Source organism: Heterocephalus glaber, unplaced genomic scaffold (genome assembly GCF_053883595.1).
Source record: "Heterocephalus glaber isolate CG9 unplaced genomic scaffold, H.glaber_assembly_v1.0 deba00000347, whole genome shotgun sequence".
Classification (NCBI taxonomy): domain Eukaryota; kingdom Metazoa; phylum Chordata; class Mammalia; order Rodentia; family Bathyergidae; genus Heterocephalus; species Heterocephalus glaber.
In genome coordinates, this window is record NW_028258143.1 from 9,753,174 (window position 1) to 9,772,632 (window position 19,459).

At 36.4% G+C, this 19,459-nt stretch overlaps 1 protein-coding gene and 2 pseudogenes across 9 annotated transcripts in view; 1 reads left to right on the forward strand and 2 right to left on the reverse strand.

The window, feature by feature from the left end:
• Positions 1 to 19,459, reverse strand: part of Thsd7b (thrombospondin type 1 domain containing 7B) — a 1,329,200-nt gene that overhangs the window by 314,050 nt on the left and 995,691 nt on the right. The gene's annotated exons all lie outside the window — the stretch shown is intronic.
• Positions 7,580 to 8,924, forward strand: LOC101701169 (phosphatidylinositol 3,4,5-trisphosphate 3-phosphatase and dual-specificity protein phosphatase PTEN pseudogene; annotated as a pseudogene).
• On the reverse strand, positions 9,792 to 11,156 carry LOC101701543 (CBY1-interacting BAR domain-containing protein 1 pseudogene; annotated as a pseudogene).

Sequence of the window (19,459 nt, forward strand, 5' to 3'; positions counted from 1 at the left end):
GTTATTTCTGCATCAACCACAAATGCACCTGCCCCAGTGATTTCTGGATGCACTGGATGCTAACCATCTGATAGGAACAGTTGTGCTGATTTGTCTGAGCAGAAGGACTGCATTTCTAAGGGCACAAGACTCCAGCTGATGACATAGTTCTTGGAAGAAAAATACCAGAGGTCATTCTGAAACTTGTGTTCCAAAATATTTATTTAGAAAATGTATTTATGTCCTTTGTTAAATTTTAGTAGACACTGTAGGCTGGTATCTCTTTATGATACAGAAAAAGAGATGAAAGGTTTCTTGAGAGTGGAAATCATATTTCTATTAAGTATGTTAACTTATCAATAAACACAAGTAACCAATTAGCAATAAAATCATGGAAAAGATAACTGCCAGTGGCCAAAGGATCTCAATTAAATCTCTAAGAAACAAATAGCCTCCACAACCACTGCTATAGTTTGGATCTGGAATGTTCTCAAAAAGCCCATTTGTGTGGAGGATTTCTCCTCTAGCATAGTGTTAATAAGATAAGGTGGAAGCTGGGCATGGTGGCACATGCCTGTAATCCCAGTACTGAGGCAGGAGGATTGCCATGAGTTAGAGGCTAGCCTGGGCTACACAGTGAGCTCAAGGTCAGCCTGAACTACATAGTGAGAGCCTGTCAAAAAAAAAGAGAGAGAGAGAGAGAAGGTGGACACTTTATACGATGGGGCCTAGTAGAAGGTCTTCAGGAATTGAGGGCACACCTTCAAAAGGAAAAATAAGACCTTATCCCCTCCCTCTTTCTTTTTTTGTGTCCCCGATATGAAGTCCACAGCTTTGTTCTACCGCATGCTCTGCCATAACATTCTATCTCATCACACATCTAAAAACAGCAGGGCTGAACACACATGAACTGAAAGCTCCAAATTTATGAGTCAAAAGAATTCTTTTCTCTTATAACGTGATTACCTCAGGTATTAGTTACAGTGATTGCAAGTTCACTAACAGCAATGAAATTTACTACATTATCTGTCCTATCTTCCTCCATCATCAAAAGACATGACATGCAATATACACAAATGGTTTATAAATGATTAAAGGATGGGTTTTTGTGTGTCAGATTCAAAACTTATGCACAGGATTCAGTATCACAGTAACATTTTGGTTTCAATGAAACAACATCAACCACCACATTAAATTATTATTTAATTAGAGTTGTATGGTTTCTAAAATTTTCTTTTGCATTTAACTTTTATTACTTATAATTCATAACTACTGTAAAGTGAAAAATATTGCCATGATTGCATGCATGTAGACTTATAGATGGCATTACAATTAAGTTGATTTAAATTGAGACTAAGTGTGTGCAGTACTTTGTCACTAAAATGTTATTATCCATTTTTCCCCTCGCCTTTGTGCCGATCATTTCCTCTAACAGTGGGACACTCCTCTCACCTGCCAAATTTAAATCCAATGGCCTAGAATTGTTTTGATCAATAGAGTATGGCAGAAGTATGATGATGCAGGACATCTGAGGCCTGGTCACTAGGAGATCTGTAGTTTTTACATGGGTCCATTTGAGCACTTGTTGAGGAAGCTTTCCGCTGGGAAAAATGGCCAATTAACTTGAGGTTGTTCTGATATAAGGAAGCCTAACTAGCTAGTTATTTGGAAGAAATATGTGAAGGAAAAAAATAGCTTGTTAGCTCCCATCTGTTGCAGCTATCCTAAGCTATGCTTCAAACTTGTACAGAAACCGTCCTGGCCAGTGTCGGATTGCCTCTATTGGAGGGCTATCAAGTGAGAATCACCAAGCTTGGACAGCAGAACCCCACAAACATGGGAAACAACAATCATCACATTGTTTTAAGCCACTAAGTTTTGGAGTTTTGGGTTCTACAGCATTAAAAGTCAAGAAGAGCATCCGTAAGAATACATTTTTTTTTCTTTTTAAAAATGTTAACATACAGAGCCTACTTGAATGAACTCCCAAAGGCTAAATTGGGAACAATTTGAGCAACAAAGTGATGACAATAATGGATAATAACTTGAATACAATAAGTCTGCAGAGTCCACTCTGATATAAATAGTTGAAAAGTGGGAGAGAAGTGACAATTCTTTTCAGTAGTAGTCAAATTAATAAACAGTAAGAATGATGGAAATACATAATCACCATTTGACACACACCACATTTAAAAAACTTGCTGACAAGAATCGCTAATGGTTGTTAAAATTAATGAGCAAAAGAATAGTGAGAAACAGGATATTTTTGTAGTCTCTAACTTCTCCCATAATATTTATAAGTTATAAGAGAAAACATCACTTCACAGTGGATAAATCTTTCAGATACCATGTTAAGAAAATGATCAGAATTAACCTATACATGTGTAACAGGGCTATGGTTGATGATCAATTAATGAGAGATACCTTAAAAATTAACCTATACTAAAACTTGTTGATATTATATAACTCTCTTTCTCTTTTTTTTTTTGGTACCGGGGATTGAACTTGGGAATTTGTCCTTGCGAGGCAGGCATCGGAACCACTGAGGTAAATCCCTGGCCCATATTATATAACTCTTGTGATGTTACTCTTGCCAAAACAGTATACCTTCAGCCTAATCTTGGGTATAATATCAGGCAAACCCCATACTGGGAAACTTGCTGCACAATAAATGAGGCATGACCTTCACAATTGTCAGGGTCAAAATTGTCCAAGGTTGAAGAGGAAATGAGAATGCATGGCAATCAAAACCAACACAGGCCCTGGACTGACTCTTAGGACAGAAAGGAAAAAAAATAAGTAAAAACAATATGAGAACTGATATAATCTGAATAAAGTCTGAAGATTATTGGCAGTATATGGTATGAGTTCTAATTTCCTGGTTCAGAAAATTGTAGTAGAGTATATATGGATATATATAGTGTAAGTAACAGCTGGCATATAGAAAATTTACATTCTGTTTTACAACCTGTTGTAGATGATAAAATATTTTAAATAGAATGTAAATATAAAGATGGTCCATAAAAAATAAATGTGAATGAGGATTACGTGTGACCTCAAAGATGCTTCATTTGGATTTTGAAAAACAGACATTTGAATGGTTATTTTTAAAAATGTTTTTTTAAAAAGGGAGAAATTTTACACTGTAATGAATTAATAGAACACAACAAAAATAAAAAAGATGTTGAAAATGAATCAAAGTTGACACACACTGTTATGGGGTCTTCTCTCTGAGAGCACAGCTCTTTAAATTGCCTGTCCTATGTTCTTCTCACTATACTCTTCATGTTTTCAGCATAGACTGTAAGACTATATGAATAGAGCTTCTTTGTATTGCCTTTGTTCTGTAACCATGTACATGCCTTGCTTTTGGTGTAATATGCAATCCATTAAGGGGAGAAGAATGGAATGGAAGGAAGCTCTCTAACATCATCTTTGTAAAATGTCTTTGGATGTACAGGGTAAATCTTTAACTGTCACACTGATATTGCCTAATCATGCCCCACTGCTCATAGAAGATTACACCAGGAGTTGAAAGGATGAGAACTAAATTTACATGGGTTAAACTGGAGTCAGAAAGATGTCATCATCCAGTATTGGCATAGCTTAGAGGATAATAGGTTGGGGAGGAGGAAGATCACTTACTAGAATTTCCTGCATCGGCATTTTTTATTGCAACTTTAGCAGGCAATTTCTTAAGACTAGAGTTATATATTAAACTGTAAATAAGCCCCAACTGTAAAATACTTCCTCATTTCTGGGGCAAAATACCTGACACCAACAACTCCAAGGAGGAAATAGCTCATTTGGCTCATGATTTTAGAGGATATAGTCCATGAAAGTCTGGATCCAAGGCAGGACCATCATGACAAGAGGACATGGTAGAGCAAGTCTGCTCACTTCCTGGTGTCCAAAAATCAAAGCACTGGGAAAGGTGCAGTGAAAGATATACTCTCTAAATATATGCCTCCAGTGACACATCTCCTTCAACTGGGACCCACCTGTAACTATAGCATATTCCATTATTTATGAACATGAGTGGATTAATCCATTGATAAGTATAATGCCATGATCCTGCAGCTTTCCTCAGTAGATGTTCCACATTCTTTGGATCTTCCTGGGGTCTCTACTATACCTTCAGCTTCATTTCCAGAGCTTTCCTTTCAGGAGCTGTTTTCCTGGCCTCCCAGACCTTCCTTTGAAATATTAGTGGAAGCCTCCTGAATCTACACTTGCATTCTGCATACCAGTAAAAACAGCATCACATGAACAAGTTCAACATCTGCTGTTAGTGGGAGCAGCAGCCAAGTCCCTTTGGACCATGGCAGCAGTAACCTCTGAGTGCCTAGATGCTAAGCATGATGAAATGAAATCTGGGGAACCAATTCCCTAGGAGGTCCTTCTTGAGCAGGACTCATAGGACTTCTCTTTTAAAAGGAAAGGCTTATAATTGCATGTATGAGCTCAATAGGTGAGGTCTTGCCCACTTCTGAGATGATCTTGTGGCATCTTTTCTCTTGTCTCTGTACAAAATATTGGCTTCTTTTTAATAACTCTAAATTCTATAGCAACGTTTCCTTTGGCCTCAGCCTTATAAGTTGTTGCTTTTAAGCAAAAAAAAATTAGTTTTCAAATCTTTCTGCTCTGCTTTGTGCTCTCAATTTTCACTATAAATCTGACTAAAAACAGCCAGCCATACCCAAGCCACAGCCTGAATGTGGGGCTTCCCTGAAATTTCCTCTGCCAGTTCAATTTGTTCAATGCCTTTAAATTCAGCCTCTTGTAAAGCCTACAGGCATGAGCAAACTATGGACAAATTCTTTGCCAAAATACAACATGCATGGCTGTTAATCAAATTCCAAATAGCATCCTCATTCCCAACTGAAACCTCAAAATTCTGTACCTTACTATTCATATTCCTATCAGCATTCTAACCCTAACCCTAACCCATCAAGTTCTGCTTCAGATAGTCTAGGGCTTCTCTGACCTATATTGCCAAACAAGTTCAAAAGCCTACTGAGCCACATGATCAGGTACAGTCACAGCAACAACCCCACTGGCCTTGTACTAATTTTGGTATTGGTCAGCTTTTCCATTGCTAGGACTAAATACCTGACACTCACAACTTAAAGAAGGAAATGACTTTTTTGTATCATTGTTTCATAAAATTTAGTTCATGAAAGGTTGGTTTCACAGCAGGAATATGATGGTGGAAATACACTGGTACTTTGGTTCACAAATGATTCCGTTTGAAAACAATTTGTTTTTCAATCAACAGTGTTCAACAAAATTTTGCTTCCATTCATAAATACTACATGAGGTGACAAACACAATTGCTGCCATGTTCCCCACATCAACACAAACACAGATATTTACCCCAAAATCATACCCCAAAATCATAAAAGAAATTAAGTTCATGAACCAAGATGCCACTGTATATGGTAGAGCAAAGCTACTTAGTTCATAGTAGTTAGGAAGCAGAATCCAGGAGAAGGGTACCAGTCAAAAGCTATACCTTCCAAAGACATACTCCAATGACCTACCTCCTTCAACTGGGCCCCACCTCCTAACAGTACATTCAGCTATGAACATAAGTGGATTAAACCACTGATTGCTATAGCACTCCTATAATCCAAACACCTCTCCCAGAATCTCTAAAATCAGTCAATTTAAAAATTAGCTGGCACACTTCCAATACTTTTGATGCTCTGATCCTCATGATTAACTTCTCCCTTGACACCTTCATTTTAATACTGTCTCCTTGGAATGTCTCTATTGGACTTTCTTCTTCTATTTCAAGAAAACAACTATTAACTTTAATCAATAAACTTTCATATTTCTCTAATTGGTTTCTGGTTTCTTTCAAAATCAAGCTATTAAATAATACTCATTAATGGGTCACTAATGCAATATTTTATCACCAGAATGAAGTCACAGGCCAATTAAAAAAGCACTGGAGAAAGGAAGAAAGAAGGAAAGAGGAAAGAGAGGGAAGGAGGAAAGGAAGGAAGTGTGAAGGAAGGAAATAAGCTACTGAAAACCAACACACAAAAGAAAGAAAAGGAAAAACAAACATTTCAAAATTGATAGGCCAATATTTTTCACTTAAAACCAAAGAAAATTCCTGAATGTACCCTGGCTAGAATCCTAATCACCATTCTCTGTGCAAGTAAAATCACTTAAAATCAATATTCTGGCCTTTCTTAGACTGTTTTATCTTGGAAACCAGTATTTGATTGATTTATTTACTCAAAGTGCACTGAAGAGCAATAACTACAACTCAAAATCGCCTTAGCTACCTCTCTGTCCTTAAGCTGATTGCAATCTGTTTAACTACAATAATGCATGTCAAACATTATTTCTCTTCCCCAAACCATTATTATCACCAAGTGCTGCTCATTTATTTAAAGGTTGTGAAAATGGGCTATTAACTTTGGCAGGAAAATTCAATGGGGATGATAAAAAAAACTCATTCCAAAAGGGAGGAATAAGAGAAAGGGTAGAATAAAATAAGAAGGAACTGATGCATCAGTTTCTGATCTCTTCTGTGTTGTTTTACTAAGCATTCTTGAAGAGAAGATCAGATATTGTTTATAGCACTCATTGAGAGTACTCTCTTACTTGGTCACTGATATCTAATGGTGCTTCCATTCCTCTATCGGTGAGAACTCATTAAAATCCTAATATTAAGCAATTCTTGCCTTAAACAACACTAAGAAGTACTTTTTAACTTATGATCAATCAATTTCTAAAAGTTCATCTGCTATGATTAATTCAATTTGAATTTGTAAATACTATATTTTTCCTATAGAAATAAAAGGTGTCTGGGTTAGGTTGTCGAAATCTAGTTAACCTAATTGTAATTATTATTTACCTGCCTTCTCAAATAATATCTACATAGGGGAAATGCATTTAGAAATATTTTGCAACACCAGGAACCCATGTCCGTACCACAGTGATTGGCACTGACTTGCTGAAGAGGAGTCCACAGGACAGTGGAACTGGAAGGATGGTGAAGAATAGAAGCATCTGGTGGGCAAAGCAGGCTGTGAGGTCAATATTAGGCTGAAGAGTCAAACAATATTTGGCATAAGACATGTGAGAATTTGAGGGTTTGGGAATGAATCAGGGTATAGAGAACAATAATGGCACACTCTAACTTCCTTTCTCCATTCACTTCTTTTCTCATCCCATCTATCTCCTAATGTCTGTGAAGCTGATGCCAGGCTCCCTGAGTTGAGTGAGTCTGGAAAAAAAAACTGATGGGGAACCCGCTCTTCTCTCGTGTTTTCTTTCTGTTTCTTCCTGGTTTTTGTAACTAGCATTGAGGAAGAAAATGGGCAATCTATAACAGAATTCAGTAAATCATAACCTGTGGATTAAATCTACTGCTTCTTATTTGTAAATAAAATAGTATTGCATCTCAATCACAAACATATGGCAAACTTGAGTAGCAGTAACACAAACCTATATATCCACAAAACCAAAAGTATCTACTATTTGGCCCATTGCAGAAGTTTGCAAATTTTTGGTGTTGAATCATACTCAAGAATGGGTTTAAGTATAGAATAAAAACATTCATATAGCTCAGTGCTCTCCTCTCAGAAGCTGCAGCCATGATGGAAGTTTAAGAGTTGAGCCACTGTGAGGCCAGGCCCAGCTCAGGCAAGGGAGATGAGAGCCCCTCTTAAAGCCTCCGCAGACTCCCAGACATGACAGCCATCATCAAAGAGATCGTTAGCAAAAACAAAAGGAGATATCAAGAGGATGAATTCGACTTAGACTTGACCTATATTTATTCAAACATTATTGCTATGGGATTTCTTGCAGAAAGACTTGAAGGCATATACTGGAAAAATATTGATGATGTAGTAAGGTTTTTGGATTCAAAGCATAAAAACCATTACAAGATATACAATCTATGTGCTGAAAGACATTAAGACACCGCCAAAGTTAACTGCAGAGTTGCACAGTATCTTTATGAAGACCATAACCCACCACAGCTAGAACTTATCAAACCTTTTTGTGAAGATCTTGACCAATACTTAAGTGAAGATGACAATCATGTTGCAGCAATTCACTGTAAAGCTGGAAAGAGATGGACTGGTGTAATGATCTGTGCATATTTATTACATTGGGGCAAATTTTTAAAGGCATAAGAGCCCCTCGATTTCTATGGAGAAGTAAGGACCAGAGACAAAAAGGGAGTAACTATTCCTGGTCAGAGGGGCTACGTGTATTATTATAGCTACTTGTTAAAAAATCATCTGGATTATAGACCAGTGGCACTGTTCTTTCACAAGATAATCTTTACAACTATTCCAGTGTTCATTGGCTGAACTTGGAATCCTCAGTTTGTGGTCTGCCAGCTAAAGGTGAAGATATATTCCTCCAATTCAGGACCCATAAGACAGGAAGACAAGTTCATGTACTTTGAGTTCCCTCAGCAGTTGCCTGTGTGTGGTGACATCAAAGTAGAGTCCTTCCACAAACAGAACAAGATGTTAAAAAAGGACAAAATGTTTCACTTTTGGGTAAATACATCCTTCATACCAGGACCAGAGGAAACCTCAGAAAAAGTAGAAAATGGAAGTCTATGTGATCAAGAAATTGATAGTATTCGCAGTATAGAGAATGCAGATAATGATAAAGAATATCTAGTACTTACTTTAACAAAAAATGATCTCGACAAAGCAAATAAATATAAGGCAAACCAATATTTTTCTCCAAATTTTAAGGTGGATCTGTACTTCAAAAAACAGTAGAGAAGCCATCAAATCCAGAGGCTAGCAGTTCAACTTCTGTAACGCCAGATGTTAATGACAATGAACCTGATCTTTATAGATATTCTGACACACTGACTCTGACCCAGAGAACGAGCCTTTTGATGAAGATCAGCACACACAAATTACGAAAGTCTGATTTTTTTTTATCAAGAGGGATTAAAAACCATGAAAACAAACTTGAAAAAAAACCATTCACATAAAGGGAGAAAGCTTTTCAATCAATGTCTCTCTTTTTATATTACCCTTCACCACTGTGTTTGTCCTACTTTTCCTCCTATGGGTGCTTTGGCATTGGGATGATGTAATAGGAGAAAAACAGGGCTATGATAGAAGAGAAGGGTTATAAGTTGTGGTACAAGTGTGGAACAAAAAGCAGGGAGTGGGAAGAAAATACCTGAATCATCAGAAGAGAATGGAATAACCACTGTAGCTAGCCAAAGAGAGTTAGTGTCTTAAAAATGGTCAAATAAAAGATATGTGAGACTCTGGCTGGCTCTATTCTCTAGTTATCAATGGTATCATACATTTTGTATATTTTCTGACTGTCTTTCTAATCCTGATGAGATTCTTATTTTCTCAACTAGGCAGTAATTTCTTCACATGCATAAACTACATGTCCTGCATAAGGATATTATAGTCAGCAGAGTAAACAAACCACATATGAAGTAGTGATTCCATAAGTTCCCAGACAAGATCCTGTTGTTTTATGTCTTTTATGGTGTCTGGCACATTCTAGGCCTGTGTTCAGCAGCATAATCAAGAAAGACTCATTGCTGGATTAGATACAGAAGCCAGTTATACTTGTAGAGACACCAGAGACAAGAAAGTATAAGGTTTAACCTATCTACTTAGGTAGAGCAATCCAGAAAATTCAGAATTTACCAAATAAAAAAATCCTTTTTATAAAACATCTCTAAATTTTCTTGAATTTAAAATATAATAACTTTCATTGAAGCTTTTCAATTCATTTTAGGAAATCATTTTCTGACAAGGCTGAATTTTTAACATTATTTTTTGTCTTTCAGTAGTGTCTATCTGTTGCATGATTTTTTTAAAAAAACCTTAATTTTTGGTCAGTATAAATTTCCTTTATTTTTGCATTTATGGTAGGATTTTGTTTTGAGGTTTTCCTTATCAAGTGAGTATAAAGTTTTCAAGTCATTTAAGTTGAAAATGGACATGTAGAAATTAACTTAAAATTAATTTTCTTCTTCTGTAAAGTCTACCTCTTCATCTTCATCATCCTCTGCATGTTCATCCTTTCTTAATCGACAGGTAGATACCTGTCCTGTTCCAGATACACCCTTAGCTGACAGTGATCTCTGAAGAGGTGACTTTGAATTTGCTTTTACAATATCTAAACGAGATGAATAATCTAGTGGATACAGAGAATTTCGGAAAACCCCTAAATCTTCATCCTCATCAATCTTTTGTATATTTTGGTAGGCAGTAGTGTAGACCTCTAAAGCTTTGTCATGAAATAACATTTCAATTGTGATAAATTCTGAAAATATATTTTCGATATCCTTTATTTTCTGCTTTTCGAAATTGTCAATAGTTTCCTCCAGATGACGAGTTGTTCGGGTAATATCTGTTGAAGCTATGTGTAATTCGGGTTCTGCCTGTGAAATTACATGTCGATCAGATGGGTTTCGTTGCCAGGTTCTTTCTGAGTTAACTGCTTAGCTTCTCTATTCCTTGTTGTTAACGCTGCTTTGAGATCATCCCGTTTCAGTTTTACAATTGCTCCATAAGCTTTCAAAGGTTCAACCACTTTGGCTTCAAGTCTTTCAACCTCTGCTTGTTGATAATCCTGAAGTTTGGCAAACTCATCAGCGAAATTTTTCAGGCCTTGCTTTAAATTTGGGGTCTCTGCAGAGGCATACATGTTAATTTCATTCACCGGGAGGTCTACTTTGTCTCGCAGTCTGGCAGTTTCCCGCACATAAGCAGCAAAGATTTGGCACAGCTCCCCGCAATGCTTCTCCATACTTGTGACAGCATCTTGCAGTTGTCTGGTTTGAGCCTCCCGGCTTTCCAGGGTGCGCCTTAACATCTTGCCTCGCCAAAGGCCAGGAGCCAGGGAGTGGAGCCCAAGACGCGCGCTGGGCACGAGCCACGTGAACCATGATTATTATGTTATACATGATACACTGAGTGGTTACATAGTGAAGAAAACATACACTGGAGGCATTCCCGAAGGATGTAATGTTCAATTCCTAATCTCTGATGGCTTTCAAGTACTTCAAAGAAACACTCACCAATAAGATTGCTTTTTTAAAGCATCATAATAACTATGCATTTGATGAGATTGCCATATCTCTCCCTTAAGGGAAATTAGAAAGTTGATTAAAGTAATATTAATATAAAGCTAATATCGTAATAATGGTACAATATCAAAGCCAATAATTTTATTAGGAGACTATCTCATTTAATCTTTAAAACCACTATGTATAACAGACATTATTAACTCTGATGAAAATTGAGTCTATTAAAGATTATGTATTTGACCAAGGATACAATGCTAGTTAGTAAGGAAAAGAAAGCTCAAATTGTAGTTGGCCTGATGCCAAAACCAAATTTCATATTTATTATTCCCTACTTGCCTTCCAGACTAGACAGTTATATATCTGTATGCCAATAAGGCCCAGCTCCTAAACACTGTATTTAGAAATCAAGATTAGGGTCAGTAAAGACGAATTTATAATTTGGTCATTAAGGAGTTCATAATCTGATTTTATCACATCACTAATTAAAGAGTAGCTATTAAATGACTAATCACAGGAATTTATAGATAGATGAAAGTGACAAGTTCCAGGAAGAAAGAAAGTGTTAATAAGGGACTTGAGTAGTGGGAGGAAATGGAGAAGTTGCCTCTGCTGGAGAAAACATTTCAGGAAGAAGGATGAGATCTGCAAAGGGAACGAGGTCAAAGAGAGCAATGTAAATTCTAGAAAATGAAAAGAGACCCAGTGTGCTCTGGCACATACTGACAGAGAATAAGGCAGCCCTAGTCTGGGAAGACACACAGACACATAGAACTTTGCCCATCATATAAAGGGTTGTGATTTGGCCTAAGAATAAAGGAAAATCATTGAAGGGTGTTAGGCAAGCAAATGATATCACTGATTTCTGCTCCTAAGAGATCATTTGTGATGCATTTAAGAGAATGAATTGAAATGTAATTTTAACTCTGATGGTGGTGGGGATGAAGACATTTTTTGAGACTTCTTTTATTTAAAACTTTATTTTATTGGTACATGTTAGGTATACAATATAATGGCATTCATCATTGGAAATTTGCACCTTTACATAATCTCACTTGGTCCTTATTTTTCCCCCTTCCCCTGCCCTCCCTTCAACCCCTCCATCCCTCCCTATTTACAAAGACTTTGTTTCCATTTTTTCATTTTCTCATATTAATTCCATTCCCTTCTTTCCTTTCCCCTACCCATCCCACTTCCCCTTCCCCTTTGCCCCTTTTCTTCCTATTTCACATTATCTATTATACCTTTTAATCCTTATTTACTGAGAAAGTAGACATGTCAGAACTTGGAGCTAGGCTAGAGATCAAGGAATTTCTGTGTTCATGATTTCTAATCTCTGAGTAGGCTTAATCTATTTCTCCACTTGCATAACTATTTCCTTTATGAGATACACCCTCCAAACTTTCTCTGGGCAGTATATATGTGGGCACTTCATAACCACCTAAGGCCTTCTCTTGCTTACTGAAGCTTTCCTTGTTAAGAGGATTTGAGAAAGCATGGAACAGAATAGTACAAACAGGCATCCTTAAGATATGACCATTTGCAAAGGAAGAACTGTGACTGCTACTAGTGTACATTTGGCTGCCTATGTTTCCCTGATTCAGGTTTTGATTAAGAATAGATTTTGTTTTTATTAGTTTGCCACCATAAAATAAAAATATGAGGATAATTAGTAGTGTTTAACATTTAAATAGTTTAAGTTAAATTTCAGAAATATTCGCCATGAAATTCAATACAGATAAATCTTAGAAAAAGAAGATAGCCAAACAACTCTTGCTACTAGAAACTCGTAACTGTTTGTTCACAATTTGTTTTTCATTTTTTAGTAAAGAAACTATTATGGTGTAAAAGACATTGAATGAAAAAGATTAGCTACTTTTTAAATTTTACTTTTAAAATAATACGTTGTCTTCATATAACAGATTTGACTAGACATGTTTATCTAAGAGGAAAATATCAACTCTCATGGAACAATGTCTCCTTGTAAAGAAGAATTAGTGAAAATGCCAATGACTTGTAAAAACCTGATTAGGAAGCAAAAATCCCATATCAATAAGGGAGAGACAGGGCATGAGCTTTGTAATTCTTTGTCTACTTGGCTTGAAAATTTAACCAGCTGAGAAAAAAATGTCAACTTAAACTATCTGCTTTTGAAATGCCAGCATACCTTTTACAAAAATGCCTCCAAAGTATAATCTAGAAACTCAAAAGGCCACATCTGCAGATTTCAACAGTTTTTATTTAAAATAATTAATTAACAAGTTTTAGCCATTGTGTTGAAAATAAATACTTTTGTGAGACTAGAAATGATAATTAATGTCATTCTTTAACAATTCTGAAACTGTTGCCTGAAAACAACTTTTTTATTATATCTAGATTTACACATTTCAAAGTCAGAGATGATTTTAATCTATGTGCTATAAGTAATTGTCTCACTCAGTTTTACTGATCTATGATAAGGTTGCAATAAATATTTAATAATAGAGAAAGGAAGAAAGATGGAGGTTGCAAGAGTATAAGTGAAAAGAAGAGGATAGAAGGGAGGGAGACATATAGGATATAGGGAAAGAGCAAGATAAAAAGTAAAGAGGAAGCAAAAAAGATCCAATGAAAGAAAGAGGAGAAAGATACACTTAGAAAAGTATCAGTCAGAGGTTGGATTAAATAATAATAGTTAAACTATACCAAGTTTCTACTCTTTGGTGCTATATTACAAATAAAAGTCCTATAACAATGTATTTCTTAAACTAACAATAATGAATCAAAGGTAAGAAATGAAACATTGGGAAGCTACTATGGGTACATGCTCTCCTGCAAGATCAACAAAGAAGTCTACAATGTTCATCCCATGTCACTGAATATCTCAGGCTTGGCAGTGGCCTGAGCTTATTGTATCATTTATAACACAAGGATGCCTATAAACTGGAGACTTCAGTGGGAGAATATAGAAATACAGTGAAAAATACACTCAGCTTCTAAATAGAGATAACAAGTAACTACTCACCATTAAAGGAAGGAAGGATAATTTAGTCAAATAGAAACAAGCTATTAAATGTGTGGATAAATATATTTTCCAGGAAAGAATCAATAAGCTTAAGTGTTCCAACGTTGACCCACAGAGAGATTTTACACATTTATTATTTTATCATGAAACACACTTAGGCATCTGCTTTCCATTTTATACTCTTAAAAAGTCTTGTGTTTACAAAGAAGTAGAACACATAGAGACACACAAGTTAACAGATTGATGAATTTCCTTCTAAACTACTGTTTTTTAACTGCATTTTTCAAGAAAAGAGGTGTATTTTTCTGACATTCTGATATTGATTTTTGTGGTTTACTTGCTATTTTGTAAGGACTGAAGTCATTTTCTGTTGTATACATTCAATTTTGTCAACTATATTTTAAGTTTCCAATGAATGTTCATTTCAGAGTCTTCTATTTACTTTGCTATCTCCAAATGGCTTTGTATTTGACAGGTCCAAAATCAATGCCTTCGGCTAAGTGATAACTTTTCTTACTAAGAAGGACAATATGAAGGAATGAGTGTGTATGAGTACAGGTAGATTTTGTGATTTAAAGTTAAAACAGAGTCAGTGTTCTCTCTCTCAATCAGTCTGCCTACCAGACTTAGAAAACTAAATGGCCTTATATAAACCGCTCTGAAGTTTCTTAAGTTAAATTTGTGCTTTGGTCAAATATCCATTTGTTGCATATTTATAATTCTTTTTCAGAATCAGGTAAAGCCAAAAGAAGAAAATGATGGATGGTAAAGAAATTAATCTATATTGTGATCAATTAGATGGTAGGTAAAGGTCTAAACATGTTCATATATTGCTATAATGCTGTTAGATTTGTATGCATTATTTATTCCCTCTTCTTCTAAAAGAAATTCTGATTTTCCTTTGGGTATGTATCTCTCTCTACCATTACCAAGTATCTTAATAGGTATTGAGTACTTATTGAGTGCCACTGGTTGCCAGACTTGATGCTTCTAAAGGTAATACCCCTTATAATTTTCACTGAGTCAAGAACTCAAACTCAAGCCATTCAATTTGTGATGCTCCCCTCTTAACAATATTGGTTCTAAAATAGAACCGAACTGTGACTAAAAACTAACTCAAAGATATAGGAAAGATGATTTCTGAGGGCTTCTAAGAAAAATGTCCCCTCATAATTTGGAAAGGAGACTGGAAATATATATCTCTTCTCCTTTGGATGTTACAGCAACATACAGACGTTAAGCCCAGAATTGTATAGCCATGGGTGTGCAAGTGAATGAAGATTGCACAGCAGAGTCCAGAAAATAAGTTTTAAAATGCAAAGTTAAATCTTGACTTCTGTGTGGTACAACAATTTGACTAGAGTTTTAAGTTATTTAAAGCATTCCTCCAAATACATTTATTTTACCTCATTTCAATTTATAAAATATAAGAAGTAGTTGACAATGACACTTTACAGATAATAAACTTAGCTAATATGGGCTAACCATAGAGTATGTGTGTGTGTGTGTTCTCATTTAGATCTCAAAACAACTCTCTGAAGTTGTATTATTATTCTTATCATTTTACAGACCATGAAGCTGTTGAATAATAAGTAATTTCACCATGATCCATCAACAAATAAATGAAAGAGTACAATTCTGGTGAACCTGCCTACCAGGTTCTTCTGAAGTATTGTTTTGTTAAGCACGGATATTGTCAGCTTGCTTTCACAATTGTTTTTGCTTTTTTACACAGGAAGCCTAAAAATGGACAAATTATAAAAGGCATGGCTGAAAAGCAAGCCAAAGTGGAAGTAAACTGTTTGCTTTCCCTTCAGTCTGAAGATTTCTTTCTGTTCCCCAGATGCAGAGATTCTGTACATGACCTTTTTTTTCTTAATTAAAAACAAAATGAGGAAGAGGACCAAAATAGAGAGAGATGATTTCTTATTTACCTGCAACCACCTATCCAGTGACTTCTTTCTATAGTAACAGCATCTTGAATAGACTGATGGTTTTGGTGAAACTGAGGACCAGATTAGAAATAAAACCACTGAATTCAAGGAACTCTGTCATATCATGTCATGGAAAGTAAGCAACCAATTGGATGCAGTTAAGTATGAAATGGAGTTTGCTGACCTCTATTCCCAAGAAGAGCCATGCATTGATCAAGCTCACTCAAGGTCCTAAGCGCCTTTCTTCCTGGGAGCAAGCTCCTTGGAAAAGGGTAAGTAATGCGAAGTTTTGATTTTGTTCTGTTTGCTAATTTTAATTTGCTTCCTTTGTCTTAGTGGATTCATTCATTTTTATATACTTTGTTTGGTATTTCTGTTAATTTACACAAAATAATTTTTGTAACTTCTATTTCTGTATAGAAATATATATTTTCCTCATAAATTATCCATTGTTATTGAAGGGAGAAAAACTTTGTTGTAAGAATCAAGAGAAGACAGTAGCAATCATTCTAAATAGTATGTCTGTAGAATTCAGCAGTGAATCCCTTAAGACTTGGGCTTTTCTTTGTTATTATGTTTTTAATTACATCTTCAATTCCATTGAGTGATATTGGTTTATTTAGAGTTTTATATCTTCTTGATTCACTTTGGTAATAAACATGTATCTAGGAATCTGTCCATTTCTTCTGTGTTTTCTGTCTTTTTAGAATACAGATTCTTGAAGTAGGTATTGATGGTCTGGATTTCTGAAGGATCTGTTGTGATTTCACCCTTTTCTTTCCTAATTGTGTGGATTTGAGTCTTTTTTTATATAAAGATGGCTAAGGGTTTATCAATTTTATTTAATCTTTCAAAGAACTGACTTGGCAATTTATTGATGCTTTGTATTCTTCTCTTTCTCCCCATTGCATTAATTTCTGCTCTGATCTTTATAATTTCCTCCCTTATATGAGCTTTGGGGCTTGACTTGCTCTTCTTTTCCTAGAATCCTGACGTTCAACATTAGGTTGTCTATTTGAGCTCACTCTGTTCTTATGATATGGGAATTCACCACTATAAATTTCCACCATAGGACTGCTTTACTTGCTTCCCATAGGTTCTACTATGTTGGACTGGTATTATTGTTTAATTGTAGAAAATTTCTAATTTCTTCTTTAATTTCATCTGTGACCCAGTGTTGTTTTTTTTGGGGGGGGTAATTAATTTCTAAGTGTTTATGAAGTTTTTGTGGCTTCCCTTGCCATTGATTTCCAATTTCATTTCACTATGGTCTGATAAATTGAATGGGATAATTTCAATTCCTTTGCGTTTACTTAAGCATGTTCTATGAGCTAGTATATGGTCTGTTTTGGAGAATGTCTAGTGTGCAGCTGGGAAGAATGTATATTCTGATGCTGGGGGCGTGGAACACTGTAGATATCTACTAAGTCCATTTGTTCAAAAGTTTGGTTCAGTTCTGATATTTTCTTGTTGATTTTTAAAAACTTTATGCCATTATTCAAACTCTTTAATGAGACTGAAAGGGAGGCAATAATCCCAAATTCATTCCTGGAAGCAGGCATTACCCTGATACCAAAACCAGAGAAGGATGCAACCAAAAATATCTACTATTTTAATTTGCCTCCTTTGTTTTAGCAGATTCATTCATTTTTATATCCTTGATTTGTTTGGTATTTCTGTTAATTTACACAAAAATAATTTTATAACTTCTATTTCTCTATAGAAATACACCTTTTCCTCATAAATTATCCATTCTTATTGAAGAGAGAAAAACTTTGTTGTAAGAATCAAGAGAAGACAATAGTGACTGGCATCCCAAGCTCCTAGGGCAGAGAAGGTAAGCCGGTCCCAGCACCCAGAGGGAAGCTCCCCCACCGCCATCCCAAGCTCCTAGGGCAGAGTGGCTGAGCTGGTCCCAGCACCTGGAGGGAAGCTCCCCCACCACCATCCCAACCTCCTAGGGCAGAGAAGCTGAGGCAGTCCCAGCACCTGGAGGGAAGCTCCCCCACCACCGTCCCAAGCTCCTAGGGCAGAGTGGCTGAGCTGGTCCCAGCACCTGGAGGGAAGCTCCCCCACCACCATCCCAACCTCCTAGGGCAGAGAAGCTGAGGCAGTCCCAGCACCTGGAGGGAAGCTCCCCCACCACCATCCCAAACTCCTAGGGCAGAGAAGGTGAGGCAGTCCCAGCGCCCGGAGGGAAGCTCCCCCACCACCATGCCAAGCTCCTAGGGCAGAGAATGTGAAGCAGTCCCAGCACCTGGATGGAAGCTCCCCCGCCGCCATCCCAAGCACCTAAGGCAGAGGTGAGCTGCGTGGGCATCAGAAACAAACCACCACCACCACCACCACCACCCATGGAAATGAGAAGACACGTAAACAAGCCTCAAAAACAGACTTCTGGATCACCTACAGCAACCCCAAAGGGAAACGAGATGGAACAATCTGATACTCAACCACTTGGACTCTCTGAACTGACAACAAAAGAGGATCTGGGAAAAATGAAATCAGAAATAATTTCTCAGATAACAGGAGAACTTGTACTCCTAGTGCAAGACTGATTAATCTAGAGAGGACACAGATAAAAAAAATAGAGGATCTGAGGAATATGATGGAATCCCAACATAGGAAACAAATGGAATTCATAAAAGAGATACAAACAGATTTCCAAGAGGTTAAAAACTCCACTGAAAGTCTGCACAGCAGAATGAACCAATGTGAGGATAGAATTTCACATATGGAAGATAAGATTGCAATTAGTGAGGAAGAAAAGAAAAACTGCTTTAAAACAGTAAGGGAACATGAGAAATCAATCCAGCAGCTGCTAGACGATGCAAAGAAGAATAACATAAGATTGATTTGAGTCAATGAAGAAAGAGGAGAGAGTGCAGATGACATACAAAACTGTTCACAGAAGTGATGGCAGAAAACTTCCCAAGGAGGGGAAAAGAACTTGACATACAGATAAGTGAGGCATATAGGACTCCAGCTAGCCTTAATCAAGAAAAATCTACATATAGGTATATAATAGGATTACAGAAATCCAACAGAAGAATAAAATTCTACAAGCAGTGAGAGAAAAGAAACAAATCACATACAAAAGAAAGCCCATCAGAATCACAGCAGACTTCTCAATGCAAACCCTCAAGGCAAGAAGAGCTTGGAGTGATGTATTTCAAGCCCTAAAGGAAAACAGCCTCCAACCCAGATTGATATACATTGCAAAACTATCTTTCAAAATTGATGGAGAAATAAGATACTTTCATGACAAAGAGCACCTCAGGAACTTTATGAATACCAAACCAGCACTCCAAAAAATTTTAGACAATACCCTAGGAAAAGACAATTAGGATCACAACCCCAGGAAACCCAGCAGAATGAATCCATTGGGTGTGACAAATTAAATGCAAAGGGGGAGAATCCAACAAAAAGAAAAAGTCATGACAAGGCTTTTATAACTTTTAACTTCATCTCCCTAATGAGTGTATAATT